We start from the raw sequence: 14261 nt of genomic DNA on the forward strand, positions 1-14261 counted from the left end.
ATCATCTCCTCACTGTGCTGTGATGTCTCCTCCTGGTGGTCTTGGTCAAGAAGGAGGCTCATACACCTTGCTAGGGAGCTCTTTTCAGTCCTTGTCGCATTGTGCTCATAATGCTGTGAGATGGGGTTGAGCCATGGTTTTCCTGATGAGACCTCGTGAAAAACCCATGACTGTTGTAAGGTTGCACCGTCCACAGAAGCAGTGTTGTGTTTAAACAAGGATGTACATTCTAGTTTAACTGGTGCTCCCTCCCCAGGTCTATCCATCTGTTTTCTACTAACATCTTCCTGCTGTCCCAAAGCTATCACCGGGCCCTTTGGCAGGGTCTGGTGATTTGGTATGCCCACACTTTCCCTGCTCTGCTTGTCCTTGCTCTAGGAGAGTTTTCTAGAGGACTTGCAACCATTGAAAAGCTGAGTTCAAACAAACAACAAAGTCTGATTCCGAGCCCTTTCTTCAGCAGTTCAAGAGACAGCTGTCTTTTCAGTTTTTCCCGTTTAGGGAGGATCTCACAATGTAACTCAGGTTGGCCTTACATCGCTCCAACTGGTTCCTGTTCTTCATTTCTGTTGCAGCTCTGATCTCCTGGAGTCTTGGTGTTGTCACCCATCCAACTCAGAACTTCTCTCATCCTTCCTTTGTTACCCAGATTTTCTTTCTAGGCCTAGAGGAATAGACTGTCCAGGCCTCCAAAGGAGGGCAGTTGTATGGAGTGGTGTGCTGTCTCTGCTCTGGATCACTGTGTTATCTAATGTTGGGAGCTGCAGACCCTCAGACCCTGAATTTCCCGTGTCCTCTTGCCTGCTGGTGTAAACAAATTGTTTTCCTGTGCTTGCAGCTGCTCTGAGCATGAGACCCTCATGAGTTCCTGATGGCAGGGGAGTGGTTTCTGGTGGGCTTGCAGCTGTAAAATCCCGAGAGCTAGGGTGTGGCTATTAGTCAAGGAGAGCCCTATATAGGCTGCCCTGGAACACAATAAAATTGGCATTCTTGTTTCAAGGGGAATTCTTGTTTCAAGGATGACCCATGTCTCTCTGTCTGTGTTTCAATCTCCATCCCCTTGACCTGTAGTCCGCGCAGTACAGCTGCTCTAATCTAAACCCGCAGAACTTCCTGAGTGCTGCTCCAGCCCTCTGAAAGGGGCTGAAGGCTGGTCCTGGCCTTCATGGTGCAGGGAGGCTGCATCATCCTCTGACCCTCAATGGATTAGCCTCCAGTGTCTGGACCACTTCCGTGTTGGTGAAGCATCCCTGTCTCCACAGTTTTCTGGATACAGGGCCTGCATATTCTTTTTTCACTCCATGATCCTTGCTCACTTCATTCCCTTCTCCTCTGCCTTTCTGCCATCTTTTCCATCGCTCCACTAATGAAAATGGCCTGGGGATGGGTTTCTGGGCTGTGGGGATGTGTTTGCTCTCGGGTTATCATGTGGAAGGAAGCTTTATTCTGCAGACTTCCTGAGGAGATGGCCCACAACAGAGCTAAATGCTGGCTCTGCTGTTGCCGTGTTCAGCCACATAAAGGCGGATATGTACACACACTCTCCGCCATCCAGGAGTTTAGGTAGACACACCAACTTGGAAGCAAACAGATGCAAGCCCACGCGAGTGACAGCTGCGTTTAACACAAGCCCGTGGAAAAGCATGTTGAATATTTACACGCTTTCCCTAGTAAAGTGTTGTACAAGTAATGCATGTGCAAATAATGTTCTGATGAGTTATTACATGGAGAATGTATTTCCTACGGTTACATCTGGGGTGGGCATTACCAGCCGTCATCACCTTGGAAGGCTGCTTCACAGAATATCCCCGGTCATTCTCTGTGGTGTCGTGGGTGGGTAGGTGTCACAAACTGTGCGAATAGGGCGAGGTTGGTAATTTGTGGTACACATGGTGTGTATTGGCGGGTATGTCACACAGAGGACTGTGATGGTTTTGTGCTGGAGTCTGTGCTTGTGCTTGTGTGTGTGCATGTGATGTGTGTGTGTGTGAGAGCGTGTGTGCGCTTCTGTTGAGTGATGATGCCTTTGGCAAGTGTACGTATGTCTGTACACACCCGGGACCAGCAGGAGAGGTATGTAGGCATGGGGAACAGCGGAGAGACAGGCAGCCTGGCTCTTGGGGGAGACACTCATGGATGAAGAGCCTGCTGCTGGAAAAGCTGCTGCCTAACAACTTGAGCATCAAATTAGAGCCCACGTGGACAGAGGTGTCAGGGTCGCGGGTTGCTGTAAATACTTCAGCGCAATTGACAACAGCTTGTGGAGGGCTAAGTGAGATGGGGAGGGGCAGAGGGAGGGCCAGTGCCTCCCATAGGGACCCTCCCCAGCCGTCCTGGCTCTGCTGGATTCGCTGCTGGTGGGGAGAGAACGTGGCTGGAGAGTAGTGGTTTATAACAGGGCGGGCTTCAGAGCTAGACTTGTTCAAAATAACTCATTAATTAAAGATGGGCCATTTTGGGCAAATCACTTACCTACTCTCTGCCTCTTTCCCCTACCTGAGAAACAACAACAAAGGTAAAAAGCCTGTAAGATTTTTCTTTGTGAGAAATTATAGGAACTTTTATTTTTTAATTTTTTTAATATTTTAAATTGATTTTTATTGAGCTCTACATTTTTCTCTGCTCCCCTTCCTGCCTCTCCCCTCCCCTTCAACCCTCTCCTATTTACTCAGGAGATCTTGTCTTTTTCTACTTCCCATGTAGATTAGGTCCATGTATGTCTCTCTTCTGTTGTCTAGGAAACTTTTTTTTAATATACAAGCACATGTTGCAATTCTACAGATATTAGCCTCTCTCACCTTGTGTGGGATAATGCATGGGAATTAGCACAGTGCCTCTCTCATAGGAAAGCCTCTATAAATGTTAGCTAATGTCCTTAGCCTATTGCTTTTGTCCTCTTAAGCTTGGACCCATAGCTGGAAACACCACAAGCCTTCCAAATATGCATGGAAAAAAGACTTCCCAGAGGGCAACCAGTTGGGTCTTTGTGGGTTTTTTTCAGAGGAGATGTTTTTAGTCTCCAGTCTTTCAGAGAATCCTGCTGGACAGGATCGGAGGTTGAGAGAGTGTGCCCCGGGAGCTCCATCCGCCTGCCTTCATTAGAGCCTTGGCTGTGTTTTTGAAAAGTCATGTGTAAATGGATTTCTGCAAACAATTCCATTTAAAATGCTCTCACAAGGCTGAGGGCTTAAAGGGACCCCATGCTGAATTCTTTTGTAAAGAAAGGAATTTCCTTGGCCTATCTATTTTGAAAGGTACAGATATTTATAAAGTACACCAGATTTCTTGAGCATCTACTACGTGCCAAGTACTCATTCATTAGTTAATGATAGCCCACAGCAAGCCTATGGGGGCAACCTTCGAATTCTAGAAGAAGAAACAGAGACACAGAGAGTGGTACACACCCCTGCACCCACAGCTGGCACAGCTCCCACGCAGGCTCCCACTCCTCCTGCTGGGTCCGCTCTGCTTCCCCTCCTCCTCTCACCCCACTGCCTTCTCCACACACAGCGATTTTTATTTTGCATATACGCCAAAGAGCTCCAAATCCACCTTTGCTTAGTTCATGATCATCTAAACCTCAGAGGTTTTAAAAGCAGGAGCTGCAGTCCTGAACTCATTAAAAACTATTGTTTTTCGGTGCTGGGCAGCAAGTCTAGGGCTTTGAGGATGCTAGGCTAGTGTTCTGACACTGGATGGCATCCCTAGTCCTTGGGGTTTTGTCTTTTTTTTAAAAAACCTTTTAAGACGAGCATCTTAATTGTTCTTATTTGTGTGTGTATGTGTGTGTGTTCCTGAGTATAGTGTCAGCAGGGGCCAGACGAAGGAATCAGATTCCCTGGAATTGGAGTTACAAATGGTTGTCAGCTATCAGAGTAGGTGCTGGGAGCCAAACCCCAATTCCCCGTAAGAGTGCTCTAAAGTGCTTAGCCAACTCTCTAGTCACTTGATTTTTAAGAAAAGTTATCACAAGGCTGGCCTTGGACTTACAGGCTCCCTCTGCCTCGTGAGTGCTGGAGGTTATAGATTGTGTTGTCTGGAAAAATTAACTTTATGGAAACAGTTTCAAAGAGTACAGTGAATTCTCTACTCATTGCTTAGATTCAGAAGCTGTTTTGTTACCTTATGCTCCATTTTTTTGAGAAACATTTAATTTTGCAAGGCAGGGTTAGATATTCTGTGGCCCTGGGATCCTGATGACCTCTGGATTGTACCAGTTAAGGGTTTGTTCTATTCAGAAAGGTTGGACCTGTGGTTGAGTATTGGACAGGTGCCCCCTTTTAAACATAGACAGAGAATTACTGCCCAAACCAACAAACACAGTCAATGGACCATGGATGGAGACTTCTGGTTCTACAAGCCAAAAGAAGTTGTTTTCTTTGTAAGTTAATCATCTCAGGTATTTGTTAGAGTAACGAAAAGCTTTCTAATACACTGCTTTTATTGCAGCTCTGCGTTCAGTGTTTCCCTCTCAGACTTGAGGAAGGAAGTCACTAGAATGTTTAAAGAGATGTTTTCTGTCGCCCTATTCCTCAGGTTGAGTCAGTCAATGGCCATCACAGTATATACTTCCTTTTGTAAGGAGGCGGTGAATTTCTCTATTCCTTCTCCTCACAACAATAATTAAGAAGAAGAAGTAATGACATTTGTGATCCTCTGCAGCTTTCCATCTTTCACAAGGACTTCTTTCTTGACGCTCTTGGAATAGGTCCTGCTTCTTTCCAATGCTTACTCTTTGGGTTTTGAGTTTACCCATGTAAAGTTTTTTCCTGGAGCCATGGCCTTTATAGGTATTTGGTGGGGAGCAACAGATATTCCTCCATTCCTGAGAAAGCCTTAGTGTGGCCTCAGCTCAGTTAGATGAGTCTTGAGCCTTCCCTGCTTTTAAGTCCCAGGGGAGATGGTTTCCAGCACGAGTCTACAAAGGATGGTGAATCCATGAGCCAAGACACCTGCCTTTCTGATGTGGAGCCAGGTGAAGCTTTGCACCCACCCTATGTGGCTTTGACAGTAACTGGCTGAGTAGACAAGGACACAAGGACACACCACTCTGCCGCATCCTTGAGGTCTACTTGTGGGAGTTTATAGGACACAGCCTTGGTGAGCTGGAGCCAAATCACACTCCACCTCATAAATGATGTCAATGCTCTACAACAGCGAAAGCCCTTGCTTCCTCCCCTGCACAGATCACCCTTTTGGAGGCAGGAGGAAGATTAACCCCCTTTGGGGAGTAACACTCTAGCGAAGTCAAGTTATTAGTTCAAGAATATGAGACGGATTAAGTCTCACCCTTGACTGTCATCATCTTTTCACAATGCTGTCCTCTTTTCGGCACTGGTCAGAATTAGAGAGCTTCATTTAGCTTTCACCTCCTCAATGTTCCCCATAAAGAACACCACCTTCCACTGATTTGACCCTTTCTCCACTGCAATATTAATATTATGTTTTAAGATAAGGCCTTCATTGGTCTGGAGCTCACCAGTTTGGCTAACTTGGTTGGGCAGTAGTCTCAGGGTCCTCCTACCTGCATCTTCCCAGGGATGGGATTACAGGGCTGTTCTTGTGTCTGGCTTTTTACATAGGTCGTAGGATCTGAACCCAGATATACATGCTGGTGTGGCAAGCATATTTATGACTGAGCCATCTTCCCACTCCACGAATTACTGCTGCTACTACCACTAGCAGTAGTGCTCCCCTGTGGAGACCTGAGGAGGGTTGTGGGTACCCTGCTTTACCATTCTCTGTCTTAGTCCTCTGGCACAGAGCCTTTCATTGAAACTGGAACTTACCGTTTTTATGTCCCCAAGATCTAGTGATCCTTCCGTCTTTGTCCCTTAGCTGCCGCCTTCTTCTCCTTCTCATCATCATCATCATTATTATTATTTTGGTTTTCAAGATAGGTCTTCTCTGTAGCTTTGAAGCCTGTCCTGGAACTAGCGCTTGCAGACCAGGCTGGCCTCAAACTCACAGAGATCCTTTGCCTCCCGAGTGCTAGGATTAAAACCGTGAGCCACCACCACCCAGCTTTTTCTTTTTGGCCTTCAAATTATTTTACATCTAGAGTAAGTAATGAAAAATACCCATTACCTTAATTTCTGGACAGTAAGTGGAGAGACAATTTTAATTAATTAATTAATTAATTAATTATTTTTGGTGGTGCCTGCGATGGCACCCAGGGCCCTGCCCTTGCTAAGCAAGGACTGTGCCACTGGGTTGCACCCCAGTCCAAGTGAGGATGTTTGCTGGTTGAAGCTGCATCTGCCTGCTGCACTGTCTGTCTCTCAAGTAGCCCACACTCAAAGTACTGAAAAGACATTTGAAAGCTACCCAAGAGAATGCTTTGGGGCCAAGTAGGAAAGTGAAAAACCATCTTCCCCTTACCATCGGAATGCTCAGCACAATGCGTGCGGTGAGCACTGAGGCCTTTCTGGCTCGACTGGGACATGCTGCGGCTTCCACTGCCCGACACACACCTCACAGCACTCAGGTGCTGCTGCAGCTTGCTGCAGCGTGTCACACTGGGACGGGAGGAAGATCAGGTTACAGATCAAAGACCCCTTAGGTTGCAAGGCCAGTGGAGTAAGTCGATGAGATTTGACAAATGGATGCTGAGGGAGAGGCCCACTGACCTAGGGTTTAGTAGACTAGGGTTTTGGAGCCTCCTTGGAGGAGGAGGTAGGCATGGCTTAATGCCTTGACGCCGTGGCAACGTTACCTTCTCTAAGTGAGGATGGCAACAGAAGAGAGAGACAAGTACTTGTTCTGAACAAGCGTCACTGCCGGCGACTATGGTGGTGCCCATAGTCGCCCCATACGGGAGGAGGGGGCTGGAGGGCTTGCATCTGAGCAGAAGGATATGGCTGTGTCGCCATCATTTACAGCTTATCCGTAAATTTACAGCTCTTTCCGTCTTTGCGGCTGGTCGCTCTGTCCCAGCATCGAGTTCTCGGGCAGGTGCTTGTCTCCAGCAAGGCCTTTGTAGGGTGATAGGTCTGGATCCATCGAGAGGAGGGGAGGATGCCTCTGGAAGACAGAAGTAGGAAAGCTTGAACCATGTGCTGAGATCAATGAGGAGCCTGGTTTGTCTGGAAAAAGGGGCTTCTGCCAGGGCACTGTGGGTGATGAGGCTGGAAGGTGGGCAGGAATGCTACATTTTCCAGGTTGGCTGGGAGGCCACAACAGTCATTTCTTGCAGAAGGGAAGGGGAAGGGATCCGGCTACAGAGGGCTTTGCTGTGTGGCCTGTGGTGGGATGGGGGAGGGTGGCAGGAGACTGCGGCCACCTCTTTCTGTTCTCTCCAGCTCCTTGTCTCCTCCGGTGTTATACAACTGGGAATTAGGGAAAGAGCCAAGTATGTCATTTTATTTCTATGGCTAAGAAAACACACACACACACACACACACACACACACACACACACACACACACACTATTTCTAAGAATGATACTTTTTCCACTTGTCAAGAGCCAAAAAAAGAAAGAAGAAAAGGAAAAAGAAACAAAAATCTAGCTGAAAGTACGAAGTTCGGAGCTGGCATGGGTGGAGGGCAGGCAGGGCTGGGATTTTCAGTTTTGTGGCCACAGTTAGAAACTGGGAACAACAAAAGCAGGTCTTAGAGGCACCATCCATGGCCGGGGGCAGGCCCCAAGAAGTTGTAGGACAGAGTATGTTTCTGGAGCTGGGAGGTATTCAAGGCTGACTGTGAGTGTCTGGAAGTATCTGGTCCTAGAGCCAGCGTCTGGCTGCCTGGGACCAGAGCCTCCCTCCATGGCCTGCCAGCTCTGTAACTCTGAGTGCATCACCATTCAACCTCTAGGTGGGTGTCTTCTCTCTTTGTCTAGCAAAGAAGAATGAGAATATGCACCCGCCAGGAGCTGGGGGAATGATGCGAGGCATGCTTGTTCGGAAGGACACATATGGTAATGTACAATACGTGGGACTTTTTGTTGTCATTATTATTGAGAAAACTGGAGATAGGAGAAAGGCGTGATGGGTGTGGGGAGGTAGATTTACACAGGTTGGGCTGGGAGGAGAACTGGCTCTCCTGAGCACTAAATGCTTAAACTTCTTTTTTTAAAAAAATAATTTGTTTTTATTTTGTGTGCATTTGGTGTTTTGCCTGCATGTTTGTCTGTGTTAGGGTGTCAGATCTTGGAGTTACAGACAGTTGTGAGCTACCATGTGGGTTCTGGAAATTGAACTCAGAACCTCTGGAAGAGCAGTCAGTGCTCTTAACTGCTGAGTCATCTCTCCAGCTCCTTAAACTACTTTTATATGTCTTGATTAAGAGGCTAGGAAGAATCTCATTTAAAAAAGATTTATTTCTATATTTAATTATGCAGATGCTCTCTCTCTCTCTCTCTCTCTCTCTCTCTCTCTCTCTCTCTGTCTCTCCCCCCGCCCCATGTGTGTGTTTATTTGAGTTTGTGCAGATATAAGTGCAGGTATCTGCAGAAGCCAGAGCCTTGGAACTCCCATGGTCCCCTACCTCCAGAGCTGGAGTTACAGGCTGTTGTGAGCTGTCCAACATGAATAGTAGGAACTGAACTAAGGCTCTCTACAGGAGCAGTATGTGCTCTTAACTTCTGAGTCATCTCTCTACCCACTAAGAGTTTCACATTTATATTTACTTATTTTATTTTATGCTTATGAGTGTTTGGTCTGCATAAGTATCTGTGCACTATGTAGGTTGCTGGTGCCCATGGAGGTCTAAAGAATCTCTGAATCCCCTGGAACTGGCGTTCTGGATGGTTTATGAGTTGCCTTGTGGGTGCTGGGAATCGAACCTAGGTCTTCTGCAAGAACAGCAAATATTCTGTTCCCTCCCCTTCAACTCTCTCCCAGGGTCCTCATGCTCCCAATTTACTCAGGAGATCTTGTCTTTTTCTACTTCCCATGTAGATTAGATCCATGTATGTCTCTCTAAGAGTCCTCATTGTTATCTAAGTTCTCTGGAATTTTGATTTGTAGGCTGGTTTTCTTTGCTTTATGTTTAAAAACCACTTACGAATGAGTACATTTGATAATTGTCTTTCTGGGTCTGGATTACCTCACTCAAAATGATGTTTTCTAGCTCCATCCATTTGCCTGCAAATTTCAAGGTGTCGTCGTTTTATTTTCTGCTGTGTAGTACTCCATTGTGTAAATGTACTACATTTTCCTTATCCATTCTTCAGTCGAGGGGCATTTAGGTTGTTTCCATGTTCTGGCTATGACAAATAATGCTGCTATGAACATAGTTGAGCACATGTCCTTGTGGCATGATTGAGTATTCTTTGGATATGTATCCAAAAGTGAATTTGCTGTGTCTTGAGGAAGGTTGTTTCCTAATTTTCTGAGAAATCGCCACACTGATATCCAAAGGGGCTGTACCAGCTTGCACCCCCACCAGCAATGCAGAAGTGTTCCCTTTCCCCCACAACCTCTCCAGCATAAGTTGTCATCAGTGTTTTTGATCTTGGCCATTTTTCCTGGTGTAAGATGGAATCTCAGAGTTGTTTTGATTTGCATTTCTCTGATGACTAAGGATGTTGAGCATTTCCTTAAGTGTCTTTCAGCCATTTTAGATTCCTCTGTTGAGAGTTTTCTGTTTAGGTCTGTACTCCATTTTTAAAAATTGGATTATTTGTTCTTATTTATTTATTTATTTATTTATTTATTTATTTATTTATTGTTTTTTTCGAGACAGGGTTTCTCTGTAGCTTTGGAGCCTGGCCTGGCACTAGCTCTTGTAGATCAGGCTGGCCTCGAACTCACAGAGATCCACCTGCCTCTGCTTCCCGAGTGCTGGGATTAAAGGCGTGAGCCAACACTGCCCAGCTGGATTATTTGTTCTTTTGATGACAAATTTCTTGAGTTCTTTGTATATTTTGGAGATCAGACCTCTGTCTGATGTGGGGTTAGCAAAGATCTATTCTCATTCTGTAGGCTGTCATTTTGTCTTATTGACTGTGTCCTTTGTTTTACAGAAGCTTTTCAGTTTCAGGAGGTCCCATTTATTAATTGTTTCCCTCAGTGTCTGTGCTATTGGAATTATATTTAGAAAATGGTTCCCTGTGCCAATGCACTCAAGTCTACTTCCTACTCTTCTATGAGGTTCAGTGTGGCTGATTTTTTTTGAGGTCTTTGATCCATTTGGACTTGAGTTTTTTGCATGGTGATAGATATGGATCTATTTTCATTCTTTTATATGTTGATATCCACTTATGCCAGCACCATTTGTTAAATGTGCTTTTTTTTTAATTCGATATTTTTTTGCTTCTTTGTTAAAAATCAGGTGTTCATAGGTGTGTGGATTAATGTATGGGTCTTTGATTCAGTTCCATTGGTCCTCCTGTCTGTTTTTATGCCAATACCAGGCTATTTTCAGTACTGTAACTCTGTAGTAGAGTTTGAAGTCAGGGAGTGTGATGCCTCCAGAAATTCTTTTATCATACAGGATTGTTTTGGCTATCCTGTTTGTTGTTGTTGTTGTTTTCTTTTTTTTTTTTGGAGGTTTTTTTTTTTTTTTTTTGCTTTTCCATATGAAGTTGAATACCGTTCTTTCGAGGTCTTTGCTGGGATTTTGATGGGCATTGCATTGAATCTGTAGATTGCTGTTTGTAGGAGTGTTATTTTTACTATGTTAATTCTACCTACCCAAGAGCACGGGAGACCTTTCCATTTTCTGATATTTTCTTTAATTTCTTTCTTTCACGATTTAAAGTTCTTGTTATATAAGTCTTCCACTTTTTTGGTTAGAGTTACTCTGAGATATTTTTTGCTATTTGTGGCTATTGTGAAGGGTGATGTATCTCTGATTCTTTCTCAGCCCTTTTATCATCTGTGTACAGGAGGGCTACTGATTTTTTAAGTTAATCTTGTATCCTGCTACATTGTTGAAAGTGTTTATGAGTTGTAGAAGTTCCTTGGTAGAATTTTGGAATCACTTATTTAAACTATCATATCATCAGCAAACAGTGAGAGTTTGACTTCTTCTTTTCCAATTTGTATCCCCTTTATCTCCTTTTGGTGTCTTATTGCTCTAGCTAGGACCTCAAGAAGTATATTGAATAGATATGGAGAGAGTAGACAACCTTGTTTTGTTTGTGATTTCAGTGGAATCACTGGGAGTTTCTCTTCATTTAGTTTGATGTTGGCTGTTGGCTTACTGTATGTTGCCTTTATTATGTTTAGGTATGTTCCGGGTATCCCTGCTCTCTCCAAGTCCTTTATCATGAATGGATGTTGTATTTTATAAAAAGCTTTTTCAGCATCTAATGAGATGATCATGTGATTTTTATTTTTCAGTTTGTTTATATGGTGGATTGCGTTGACAGATTTTCGTATGTTGAACCATTCCCGCATTTGTCGAATAAAGCCGGCTTGATCATGGCTGATGATGGTTCTGATGATAAACAGCAAATACTCTTAACCACTGAGCCATCTCTCCAGTTCCAGTTTCATAGTTTTATAGAACAATTTCTATGGGCTAGATAAAAAGCATTTTTGCTTTCTGGAGGAGCTAAGGACAGAACCCAAGGCCTTGGGCTTGCCAGACTAGTGTTCAAGCTTTGGCTTATTCTCCCAGCCCGTAACAGGCAAATTTTAAGAATGAGCAATCATAATTATTGTGTTTATAGAAGTCCCAAAACTCAGGTTTTTAGAATAATGCATCAATTAAAGGTTCTAGAGAGATGAAGTTTCATTATGTTTATGTTCAGGTGAGGTCACAATTGAATACAACTGACAATTAAACACTGAATGGAAGGGGCCAAGAATGTAGTTCTGTGGTAGGGTGCTTACCTATGGCGTCGAGTCCCAGTACTGGAGAAAAAATAAAAGTGTAACAAGGTCAACACTAGGAAGATTCATACAAAAGCATGTTTGTTCCCAACTCATTGGACTTAGCAGAAGGAGGATTTGAGTGATTGGAGCCTCCAGTTATTGGCTATGAGTCATTGGGCAACAGTTTTTACATCTGTAAGTTGAAGATAATAACGCATAACTAGTGATGATAATAATTTTTATAAAAGAGGCTCTTGGTTAGGGCCATATAGAGTCTTAAACAACAAAGCAAATCTAAGAAATAGCAATACAGAAAATGCCCCTTCCAATTTTAAATATTAACTTTCCTCAACCCCTAAGTATACCCTTTACCCTCTAAATTGTGCTTTTCTGCCTTATTAATTAATTATGTGGTCTTTTATTTTTTTGAGAGACTCTCACTGTATAGGTCTGGCTACCCTGGAACTTATTGTATAGACCAGGCTGGCCTTGTACTTACAGCAGTCCTCCTGTTTCTGCCTTTAGTGTACTGGTATAACATTATGTTTTTGTTTTTCTGTAGTGCTGGAAGTTGACTACAGGCTTTGCACATGCTAAGCAAATGACTTATCATAGAGCTACACCTGGAGTCCCTAATTTTTAAAACATGTATAATATTAAAAAGTTTCTTTTTAATGTCAGGGTCATGTTTTGTCTATGCTATATAACAATCCTAAGTCCAGGCAAACCTACTGTTTCTGCCTCCCAAGTAGCTGGAACTATAAGAATAAATAATCATGTCTGGATAAAAAGTTTGGTTTTTCTGAAAATAAATTTTTTGAAAGTTGGTTTTATTATGTAGCTCTGCTGTCCTGAAATTTGTGATGTAGACCAGACTGGACTCGAAGTTAGAGAAATCCTCCTGCCTTTGTTTCCTAAGTGCTGTGATTAGAGGCATGCACTACAACATCTTGTCATTTTGGATATTTTGCCATGAGCAAAAAGAAGAAGACTAAAAATTTGTTTAATGTGAGTGTGTATACCTTTAAAAGATGCCAAGTCAGGTGACAGCTTGCATTTCATTTCATACTTATAAAAGCTGTGAGACTATTAAATTTGTTTTATAGATGAAGAACCTGAGGAGAGGCCCTCCACTTGACTAAGGACTCACAGCTAAGTTTGTGTATTTTGCATGAAAAGATAGGAATCCTTTCCTATTATGCCTGAAGAGTTGGGGATGTAGGGAGAGGGAGACAGGAAGGTCTGAACCTGACCCAAGACAGAAGAGAGATACTTGAGTTCCCAGTGCTGTTTGGATCAAATTCTGGGTTTGCCCTTCCAAGCCATAGACCCTGACAGTCCTAGTGAAGTCAGCTTCAGCCCAGGAGACCAAGCTCAGAGAAGGGTCGCTGTAGAGCAATCCTTTTGTATACTGTGAATATCTGCTGCTCTCTAATAGAGGGCTAAACAGCCAATAGCTAAGCAGGGTGAGGTTAGGTAGGTAGGTTGAGGTTAGGTAGGCAGGTTGAGGTTAGGTGGGCAGGTTGAGGTTGGGTGGGCAGGTTGAGGTTGGTTAGGTGGGCAGGTTGAGGTTAGGTGGGATTTGTGGACATAAAGAGAACATGGGGATGAAGGAGGGTAGAGTTACTGGTTGGACACAGAGAAAGCAGGAGAGGAACATGCCATGCTGAAAAATTTACTGCCACATGGTAGAGCCTAGATAAGTAATATGGGTTAATTTAAGTTGTAAGAGCTAGTTAGTAACAAGTCTAAGTTATTGACTGAGCATTTATAATCAGCAATAAGTCTCCATGTGATTATTTGAGAGCTGGCTGGTGGTACAGAAAAGTCCACCTCCAGAAGGAAAGACATGGGCAGACAAATAGATGGAAAGAAGAGCTATAATGCTGCCTCTTCTCCCCAGCATTGCCTGTTCTGGGTCATCCTCACCTCCTCTACTCACCCAGCTACTTCTCCTCTAGGGTCCCCAGCACTTCCTCTGCCAAGCTTTGGTCATGTTAGGCTTACTTGACCAGGCACCTGGGTGTGGATGTGTTCTGCCCATTTGTCTTTTTAGACATTTCAGGTGTCTACATTCCTTCCCCCTCAGCTCCCTCCTGACTAAGTGGAAGCCTATGGGTTTGATCTCTGGTGTCACTGCTGGTATGAGACCGGAAATAGACTGATAGTCCATCTATCACAGCTGCCAGATTCTGCAGGACAGTATCTGTGTCATCTTTTCTGTTCTGTTGTCATTCTTCTCTGTAACACAGGAGTAAGGGGGATGTGCTACATTTGGTTAGGAAAATCAGTTCCCTTGGCAGTACAGCTTCTAACTGAGGTCATTATGCAGCTTCGAATCCAAGCTTCACATCTTTGCAAGCCTTGCTTTGTAATAAAGTAAAAAAATTATGCAGTTATTATTTGAAAGTGCAAGCGTTACCTTCGAATGCAAACTCTTCCCATCACCATTGCTGTTGTTCATGAGATCTGTTGGCTGGACATGGTGGCATATA

The sequence above is a fragment of the Myodes glareolus genome, chromosome 3, assembly GCF_982192425.1.
Source record: "Myodes glareolus chromosome 3, mMyoGla1.1, whole genome shotgun sequence".
Lineage (NCBI taxonomy): Eukaryota > Metazoa > Chordata > Mammalia > Rodentia > Cricetidae > Myodes > Myodes glareolus.